This window comes from Heterodontus francisci, chromosome 20 (assembly GCF_036365525.1).
Source record: "Heterodontus francisci isolate sHetFra1 chromosome 20, sHetFra1.hap1, whole genome shotgun sequence".
Taxonomy (NCBI): Eukaryota; Metazoa; Chordata; class Chondrichthyes; order Heterodontiformes; family Heterodontidae; genus Heterodontus; species Heterodontus francisci.
Genome location: NC_090390.1, coordinates 24,658,923 through 24,670,061, shown reverse-complemented (window position 1 = coordinate 24,670,061; position 11,139 = coordinate 24,658,923).

Below are 11,139 nucleotides of genomic sequence, written 5' to 3'. Positions count from 1 at the left end.
ACCGTTATGATAATTGAGATAATGACCAGACAATCCAATTTAGTGATATTGATTGAAAGATAAATCTTGGCCAGGACTGTGGGAGAACTCCCATACTCTTCTTCAAATACTGCCATGGGATCTTTTACGTCCAGCCGAGAGGGCAGACGGGGCCTTGTGCAACTTCTCATCTGAAAAACGGTACCTCTGACTGTACAGCACTCCCACAGTACTACACTGGATTGTCAACCTAGATGTTGCACTCAAATTTCTGGAGTGAGACTTAAACCCACGACCTTCTGACTCAGAGCTGAGGATGCTACCTACTGAACACATGTTTATAAGGGTCACATGCTTACAGAATGCATGGGATTGTGGGATACCCTAATGTACTGTACACTGTGTTATGCTGTCAACTGCTCACCTGCTCTAGTAATTTATAACTGTATTTTCCCTTGACCCCAGAGCAGAGTGAGACAAAAGTTGGACATAGGTGCAGGAGAGCAAAGGGCAAACTGGCTCAGGGATGTGGTATTAATGCATCACCTGAAATGTTTTTAAAATATACTTAAGAGCCAAAAGCGCATTGTCATATTTCAATATCTGATATAATTAAGAGCAATCGTTTTCAATAGGAATGTACTTGTAATAAGCAATACAATAGGAGTTTGACCATATTGAGTGAGAAAAGTAAAAAAGTTGAGAAAATCATGGTTTATATAAGAGAAGAAACTAGAAGTAGTTCAAGTATAAATTTAGTACAGCATGCAAGCATAACTGCTTAAGTCAAGGGGATGTAACCTACTGACCTACATTCAGCAGCCCAATAACTAAATCTGATAACTGTAGCAAAGGCTGCAAATCAGAATAACCAGTATGCCCAGGCAGTAGAGATCACACATGCATAAAGATCAGGCCATCAAAATTCAAGTCTTCCTTTCATGTGAAAAAAATGCATCTCGATTGTTTAGGAGTCACCCGTTTGCTGATAAAAGCAGCTCCTATAAATAAGCCAGAGGTAGGTGAATAAAAACAGAAAATGTTGTAAACACTCAGCAGGTCAGACAGCATCTGTGGAGAGAGCAAAAGAGTCATCATTTCAGCTCAATGACCTTTTATCAAGGAACAGTAATCTACCTCAAACATTATCTCTGTTTTTCTCTCCATAGACACTGTCTGATCTGCTGAGCGTTTCCAGCATTTTCTGTTTTTATTTCAGATTTGCAGCACCTGCGGTATTTTGCATCTGATGTAGGTTAAATTGGCTTGCCAAAAAAAATCAAGTCCAATTTTTTGTCAAGGAAATGTATAATATTTTACAAATCTCCCATAAACAAATATAGGAATTATGGAACATTGGTTGTTTTATTATTACATTTAAGCCTTAAAGTCAAATTATTATAAACATTGCCCACCGGGGCAAATAGCTGGCTACTGTAGGTGATTTTCCCTATGATGAACATAGTGAGCAAATATCTGATGTGGCCTATGTGCTACTTGACTGTGAATATTGACGACTACATTGCTTCTGAATTATGGGCGGATAGTTTAAGTACAGTTTGTGTGGCCCCTATACAGTTAATGTTCATTTTGGAGATGGTTTTGGGAAATAGAATATATAGTGAGCACCAGACGTTATCTTGCAAGTTATGGTCATGTTCAGTGTGTATACAAGTTCCTTCTATTTGTAGATTATAGAATTATAGAAACACAGAAAGAATGATTTTCATTTATATAGCACCTTTCATGACCTCAGGACATCCCAAAGCACTTTACAACCAATGAGGCACTTTTTGAAGTGTAGTCACTGTTGTAATCTAGAAATGTGGCAGCCAATTTGCACACATCAAGCTCCCACAAATAGCAATGTGATAATTACTAGATAATCTGTTTTTGTGATGTGAATTAAGGGATAAATATTAGCCACAACACCGGGGATAACTCCCTGCTGTTCCTTGAATTAATGCCATAGGATCTTTCATGTCTGCATGAGAGAGTAGATGGGGCCTCAGTTTCACCCAAAAGATGGCACCTCTGCCAGTACTGCACTGGGATTTCAGCATTAATTTTTGTGCTCAAGTCCTGAAGTGGGAGTTGAACCCACAGCCTTCTGCCTTAGAACATAACATAAGAACTAGGAGCAGGAGTAGGCAATTCAGCCCCTTGAGCCTGCTCCGCCATTCAATACGATCATGGTTGATCTCATCTCGGCCTCAACTCCACTTTTCTGCCCATTCTCCAACAACCTTCAACTCATTGCTAATTAAAAATCTGTCTATCTCCTCCTTAAATTTACTCAATGTCCCGGCATCCACCGCACTCTGGGATAGTGAATTCCACAGACTCACGACCCTTTGAAAGAAGTAATTTCTCCTCATCTCAGTTTAAAATCTGCTACCCTTTATCCTAAAACTATGACCTCTCATTCTAGATTGCCCCACCAGAGGAAACATCCTCTCTGCATCTACTTTGTCAATCCCCTTAATCATCTTATATACCTCAATTAGATCTCTCATTCTTCTAAACTCTAGAGAGTAAAGGCCTAAACTGCTCAATCTCTCTTCATAAGACAAACCCCTCATCTCTGGAATCAATCTAGTGAACCTCCTCTGCACTGCCTCCAATGCGACTACATCCTTCCTCAAGTAAGGGGACCAAAACTGTATGCAATACTCCAGGTGCGGTCTCACTAATGCCTTGTACAGTTGCAGCAACACTTCCCTACTTTTATACACTATTCCTTCAGCAATAAATGCAAAATTCCATTTGCCTTCCTTATTACCTGCTGCACCTGCATACTAGTTTTCTGCGATTTATGCACGAGGACACCGAGATCCCTCGGCACCAAAGCACTCTGAAGTTTCTGTCCATTTAGATAATAATTTGCCTTTCTATTCTTCTGACCAAAATGGATAACCTCACACTTATCCACGTTAAACTCCATCTGCCAAATTTTGGCCCATTCAGCTAACCTATCCACATCCATTTGTAAATTTCTTATTTCTTTATTGCAACTTAGTGTCCCACCTACTTTAGCGTCATCTGCAAATTTGGCTATAGTACCTTCTATCCCTGCATCCAAGTCATTAATATAGATTGTAAATAGTTGGAGCCCGAGGACTGAACCCTGTGGCACCCCACTAGTTACATCTTGCCAAACAGAAAAGGACCCATTTATCCCAACTCTCTGTTTTCTGTTGGTTAGCCAATCCTCTATCCAAGCTAATAAATTGCCCCTAACCCCATGTGATCTTACCTTGTGTATTAACTTTTCGTGCAGCACCTTATCAAATGCCTTCTGAAAGTCCAGATATACAGGATCCCCATTATCCACTTCACTTGTTACATCTTAGCAAATTAGTCAAACCCGATTTACCCTTCATAAAACCATGCTGACTCTGATGGATTGCGTTTTGACTTTCTAAATGTCCTGTTATTACTTCCTTAATAATAGATTCTAATAATTTCCCAATGAAAGATGTTAAACTAACTGGTATATAGTTTCCTACTTTCTGCCTCCCTCCCTTTTTGAATATTAGCATTTTTCCAATCCACTGGAACCTTTCCCGCATCCAGGGAATTTTGGAATATTATAACCAATGGGTCCAATATCTCCGCTGTCACTTCCTTTAAGACCCTAGGATGTAGGCCATCAGGCCCTGGAGACTTGTCTGCCTTCAATCCCAACAGTTTGCTCAGTACTTTTTCCCTAGTGATGATGATTGTTCTAACTTCCTCTCTTTCTATAACCTCTGCATTACCTGTTACTATTGGGATGCTACTAGTGTCCTCCACCATGAAAACTGAGGCAAAATACTGGTTTAGTGTCTCTGCCATTTCTGTGTTCCCCACTATTAACTCTCCAGTCTCATCCTCCAAGGGACCAACATTCACTTTAGCTACTCTCTTCCCTTTTAAATACTTATAGAAGCTTTTGCTATCTGTTTTTATATTTTACGCTAGTTTTCTTTCATAATTTACCTTTGTTCCTTTTATTACTTATTTAGTAACCCTTTAAAAGTTTCCCAATCTTCCAGCCTGCCACTGGCCTTTGCAATATGGTATGCCTTAGTTTTTGTCTTTATGTTATCCTTAACTTCCTTGCTTAACCATGGACGTTTTTTCCCCCTTTTACAATCTTTTTTCCTCTCTGGAATATATTTTAGTTGAGAGGAATTGAATATCTCCTTAAACATCTGCCACTGCTCATCAACTGTCCTACCTTTTAGTCTTCCTGTCCAGTCCACTAGGGCTAAATCTGTCCTCATGCCTATGTAATTACCTTTGTTTAACTCCAGAACGCTAGTGTGGGACTCCAGTTTCTCACCCTCAAACTGAATTTGAAATTCTAGCATGCAATGATCACTCTTCCCTAGAGGATCCTTAACTATGAGATCATTAATTAATCCCACCTCATTACACAATACCAAATCTAGAAAAGCCTGCTTCCTGGTTGGTTCAACAACATATTGCTCCAAAAAACAATCTCTAATATATTCAATGAACTCTCCCTCGAGGCTACCCTTGCCAATTTGATTAATCCAGTCTATATGCATATTAAAATTACCCATGATTATTGCTGTACCTTTCTTACAAGCCCCCAGTATTTCCTGGCTTATATGTGCCCCACTGTGGAACTACTGTTTGGGGACATATAGATTACTCCCACGAGGGACTTCTTTCCCTTGCTGTTTCTTATTTCTACCCAGACTGATTCTACGTCCTGATCTCCAGTGCCTATATCATTTCTCACTACAGCACTGATCTCTTCCTTTACTAACAAAGCTACACCACCTCCTTTTCCTTCTTGCCCATCCTTCCGAAATACTGATTACCCTTGGATATTCAATTCCCAAACCTGGTTTCCTTGCAACCACATCTCAGTAATTGCCACTAAATCATACCTATTCGTCTCTATTTGCGCTGTTAATTCATTAATTTTATTCCGAATGCTTCGTGCATTCAGATACAAAGGTTTAAGTTTGTTCTATTATCAAATTTCCCTACGGTTGTCTGATTCCTTGGTGCAATATGACATTCACACATTCTGTCCCTTCCTATTATTTTCTGGTAACAATCAGCCTTATCACTAACCTGCGGTCCTACCTTCCCCTTTAACTTTGACTTCCTAATTTTACATGCAACTGAACCCTCCCTCCCACTATTCAGTTTAAAGCCCTATCTGCAGCCCTAGTTATGCGATTTGCCAGGACTCTGGTCCCAGCAGAGGCATTAGAGGCATTAGTGCTACCAACTGATCCATGGCTGACAGACGAAAGAGTACATAAGGAGGCAATTTAGCCCATCATATCTGTGGCAGCTCTTTGAAAGTTCCACTCCCTGCCCTTTCCTCATAGCTCTGCAATTCTTTTACTTTTCCTGTACAAAATTTGCCAGTCATGAAGTTAAAGCATTTAAAAAGGAAACAAGCATTAATCTTATGCCAGTAATATTGAGGGAGCATATGGCATGGTCTTTATAAACGTACAGTGATAACTGTATCAGAGTCAGAAAATATTTGACTCCTAACGTGCACAATCGCTCTTCATTTCCAAGTATTTCCTGATGCTTGCTGTTCCATGTCACCCTCAGAAGAAATAATTCACTGGTTTCTTACAGGTAAAGTCCCTAAACTGCCGGAGAAACCACTTGGCTCACTAATATCCTTTTAGGGAAGCAAGCCTGCTGTCCTGCCCTTACATGGTTGAGTCCCAACTGTCTCTAAAGTGATCTAGCAAGCTACTCAGTGATATCAAAACAGCTACCCAGTGGTTCAACAAGAAAGCCCACCATCACCTTCTATCAGGGTAACTAGAGATGTGAAATAAATGCCAGGTTTGCCAGTGATGCCCACATTATAAGAATGAATAACAAAATAAATCTTCTGACACAGCAAGGTGAGTGCACCTCAGTCTGTAGATGTTTGAGGGGAGCATATTGGCACAGAACAACTCGAGGGCAGCCTGACCTACCTGAAATCCTGCTGTTAGCTCTCTTCATCCTCCAAATAGATTAGATGGGAGGATTCCCATTGGCAAACTTATTGGTGGCACTAATGATGCTGGTGGGAAAAAAAAGATGCAACACCACAATTGTCATAAAAGCACACGAGAACCTAAATGCCAGCAAGAAAAACAAAAAAAAGAGAACAAAAACAGCCAAGAAATGTTTGAAATACAGTCACCCTAACATACCGTGTGCTCTCTCAGTGCAATTCTGCCTGACCATTGTGTATGCCCATTTCAGGAGGTTGTTATGAATGGTGCCTTACATGTGTGAAAGTCAGAAAATGGCAGGTAAGATGTTCCAACCACACTTCGAGATTTAAATGAAGCGCCAGCCTATTTGTGGTGGGTACTTCTTGTCCCCAGCGTTCTATGTGTCAGAAATCAGTGCATGACATAGGCCGAGATTTTACGCTACCCCAGTGGGTCGGATGGTGGTGTGGGGGTGACGTAAAATTGAGCGGCAGGCTCCGGGAGGCCTGCCTGCCCCACTTCCACCTCCAGGCAAGTTTATGGCGATCAGGTGGGGGAAGGTGGGGTGGGAAACAGCCCTCCCGCCTGCCCGAGGCCTATCAAGACCCTTAAGTGGTCACTTAATGGCCATTTTAGGGCACTTGCCCGCCTCCATGGGTATTTTACCTGTGGCAAGAGGGCATGCTGGGGATGTGCAAGGCCACCCAGCGATAGCTGCCAGCCTTTCCACGCCCCAGGGTGGGGGGGGGGGCATGGTAGTTGGGCACAGGGTGCCCGATTGAGGGCCGTCCCTGCCTCCCAACCCACCCTCGGGACCCAAGACACTCCCCTCCCCCCTAACGACCACTCTAGCCTCACCAGGGAAGGACCGATTCCCCTGGTGAGGCATGCTCCTACTTACCTTCCCTCCTCGATCTATGGTGTCCGTTGATTGGCCGGAAGCTCACTGAGGTGGGACATCCTCCCTCAAGTGGGTGCAAGTCCCGCCTCGGGACAATTAAAACCCAGGGACCCGTAAAATACGGGACGGATACCCTGGCTAGGCGGAAGCGGGTTCGTCACCAACTTGCACGTCGGAGTCTGGCTCCCATCCATCCACCGTAAAATTCCGGCCATAAAGTGGCTAGAGCAGGTATCAGCAACCTTTTTTACCTGAAGAGACTTTTTAAAAAAATTTGCGGAAAGTAAAAACTTTTGGGAGCTGCAAGTCGACATTTCGGCTTTTCTAAACCAAATAGTAGGCAAATTGCAAAGTGTCTCTGGTAGAATGCATAATTTGCATACATAATAAATAAAATACCTGTATTGAATTTATGTATCAATAGAGAAAAAAAATCAATATTAAAATAGACCTAACTCTGAATTATCGCATTTTTGACTTTTTTAACTATAATTTTGTCAGTAAAGTCATCTTTAAAACAAACTATAACTTAAGATGCGTAGAATTGAGACAACTTTTTCAGCTATTGATTCTCATAATTAAAAAAAAGCTCGAACAGAAGAATTTATCATCTCAGCTATATTATGAACAATGAACAATGATGGTTGCAACTATACAACCTGTTCCTTGAACCAAAGGCATTATCTATAACCTTGGTGTAGCTTTACCACTTGAACACGTTTATTTAGAAAATGATTTTTTTGTTAAAATAATCATTTGAAATCGTAAAGTGCAGCATAATGATTGGCTTTTTATCCCCACAATAAAAACGTTGCTTTTACTATTCTTGACGTAATTTCTTTAGGCTTTTTCGTGTTAATGCGATCTAGCTGGTAAAGGTTAGGAACCGCAAATGAGATGTTAAAGAGCTGCATGCGGTTTTGGAGCAGCAGTAGAGATTGGAATAGAGATTCAGCATTATGAATGTCCATCCATTCTTCCGGTCAAGTTCACCTGATTTACGTGTACTGATTGGGTAAACCCAATCAGAAAACAGACTATTGTAGGGACAAAACAAAGAGACCTTTACCCTGCAAAGGGCCACCAAAAAGTTGATCAAAAGGGAAAAAATAGAATGACAGTAAACTAGCCAACAATATAAAAACAGATTGTAAGAGCTTTTATAAGTACATCAAAAGGAAGAGAGTAGCTAAAGTAGATGTTAGTCCCTTAGAGTAGAGACAGGAGAAATCATCATGGCGAATGAGGAAATGGCAGAGGCATTGAACAAATATTTTGTGTCTGTCTTCACAGTAGCAGACACAAGTTCCATACCGGAAATAGGCAGTAATCTCGGGGCTAAAAAGAGTGAGGAAATTAAGGATATTGAAATCAGCTGAGAAAAAGTATTAGAGAAACTTGAGGGACTAAAATCTGACAAGTCCCCGGGGCAAGATGGCTGACATCCAGGGTTCTAAAAGAGACAGCTGCAGAGATCGTGGATGCGCTGGCTATGATTTTCCAGAATTCCTTTGATTTAGGAATGGTCCTATCAGATTGGAAGTTGGCAAATGTTACACCGCTTTTCAAGAAAGGAGGTAGAGAAAAAAACAGGGAACTACAGGCCAGTTAGCCTAACATCAGTCATTGAGATGATGCTGGAAACTATTATTAAAGAAGTTTTAACATTGTGCTTGGAAAAGCGTAGTATGATTAGAACAAGTCAGCATGGTTTTACTAAAGGGAGACCTGTTTGATAAATTCATTAGAGTTTTTTGAGGTTGTAACTAGTAGGGTAGATAAAGGGGAACTATAGATGTAGTATATCTGGATTTCCAAAAGCATTCGATAAGGTGCCACATAAAAGATTAATAGGCAAGATAAGGGCTCATGATGTTGGGGGTAATATATTAGCATGGATGGAAGATTGGTTAACAGACAAGAAGCAGAGAGTGGGCATAAATGGGGCATTTTCAAGTTGGCAGGCAGTGAATAGTGGGATGCTGCAAGGATCAGTGCTGGGGTCTCAGCTATTTACACTCTGTATTAATGACTTGGATGAAGAGACAGAGAGTAATGTATCTAAATTTGCTGATGATACAAAGCTCGGTGGAAAGGTAAGCTGCAGGGAGAATGCAGAGAGGCTGCAAAGAGATATAGACAGGTTAACTGAGTGGACAATAAGATGGCAAATGGAGTATAATGTAGGGAAGTGTGAAGTTGTTCACTTTGGTCATAAAAATAGAAAAGAAGAATATTTTTTAAGAGGTGTGAAGCTGGTAAGTCATAGAGAGATACAGCACCAAAACAGGCTTTTCGGCCCACCATCAACCACCCATTTATACTAATCCTATATTAATCCCATTTTTCCCTCTCCCATCCCCACAATTCTGCTACCACCTACCTATACTAGGGGCAATTTTTTTACAATGGCCAATTTACCTATCAACCTGCAAGGCTTTGGCATGTGGGAGGAAGCCAGAGCACCCAGAAGGAACCCACACAGTCACAGGGAAAACTTACAAACTCCACACAGGCAGTAACCAGAACTGAACCTGGGTCGCTACAGTTATGAGGCTAGCCACTGCGCCACTGTTCCATGAGACTTGGGAATACTTGTACAAGGAACACAAAAAGTTAACATTAAGGTGCAGCAGGCTATTAGGAAAGCAAATGGCATGTTGGCCTTTATTGCAAGGGGATTGGAGTACAGGAATAAAGAAGTCTTACTAAAATTGTGATTGGCTTTGGTGAGACTGCCCCTGGAATACTGTGTGCAGTTTTGGTCTCCACATTTAAGAAAGGATATACTTGCACTGGAGGCAATGCTGCGAAGATTTACTAAATTGGTCCCTGAGATGAAGGGGTTGTCCTATGATGAGAGGCTGAGTAAATTGGGCCTGTATTCTCTGGAGTTTAGAAGAATGAGAGGCGATCTAATTGAGACATACAAGATTCTGAAAGGGCTTGATAGGGTGGAAGCTGAGAGATTGTTCCCAAAGGTCAGGGAAACTAGAACACAGGGACACAGTCTCAGGATAAGGGGTCAATCATTCAGGACTGAGATGAGGAGAAATTACTACACTTAAAAGGTTGTGAATCTTTGGAATTCTCTACCCCAGAGGGTTGTGGATGCTCCAGCATTGAATACATTTAAGGCTGGGATAGACAGATTTTTGGTCTCGCCGGGAATGAAGGGATATGGGGAGGGTGCAGGAAAGTGGAATTGAAGCCCAAGATCAGCCATGATCATATTGAATGGTGCTCGATGGGCCATAGGGTCTACTTTTGCTCCTATTTTTTTTATACTATGAGGCCCAAAAGTTGGTGGAAGCACATTCAATAGTAACTTGTAAAAGAGGATTGGATAAATACCTGAAAAGAAAAATTTTGGAGGCCTATGGGGAAAGAGCAGGGGAATGAGATTAATTAAATAGTTCTTTCAAATTGCTGGCGCAGGCACAATTGGCTGAATGGCCTCCTTCTGTGCTGTACCATTCTGTGACATATTCACCCTGAAGACGACTCACTAAAAAAAAGCATTTGAGTGGAGATATTTCTGGTTAGTACATGCAAATTTTAAACTTATTTCAGTACACAGAAAGAAGGACATGCATTACATTTTATATAATGTCTTATCATGTCCTCATTACATACTAGAGTGTTTCACATCCAATGACACCCAATTCTACGCAGGCAAAATTTTGCCTGACTCAACCCTCTGATGAGCTCAAGAGCACATTGTTGCTTGGGGCATTTCAAAGATTCTGTGTGGGCTTTGCACTGTTTGTGGTGCCACATTATTCTATAAACAAAGCACATTCATGGCATAACAACAAAATTAGGTAAGTTAGCAGCTAAGCTATCCCTTCCTGATCAGAACAGTTACATAGTAGTAATGTTACTCCATTAGAGTTTTGAACTAATTCTCCAGAGACTTGTGTTCAAATTCTACCATGGCAGCTGGAGGAATTTAAATTTAATTCATAAATCTGGAATAAAAAGCAAGTATATGTAATGATGTTCATGAAGCTGCTGGATTGTCATAAAAACCCATCTGGTTCACTAATGTCCTTCAGGGGAGGAAATCCGTTGGCCTACACATGACTCTTAGCTGCCCTCTAAAATAGCCTAGGAAGTTACTCAGTTGTATCAAACCACTACAGAAAAGTCGAATAAGAATAAAACCGGATGGATCACCTGACATTGTCTTAGGCACTTGGAAAGGACAAAGGCACACCATGCCCAGACGATCCTGCAAAGTCCGCTTCGCTAACCTCTGGGAACATGCTAATTTTGGAA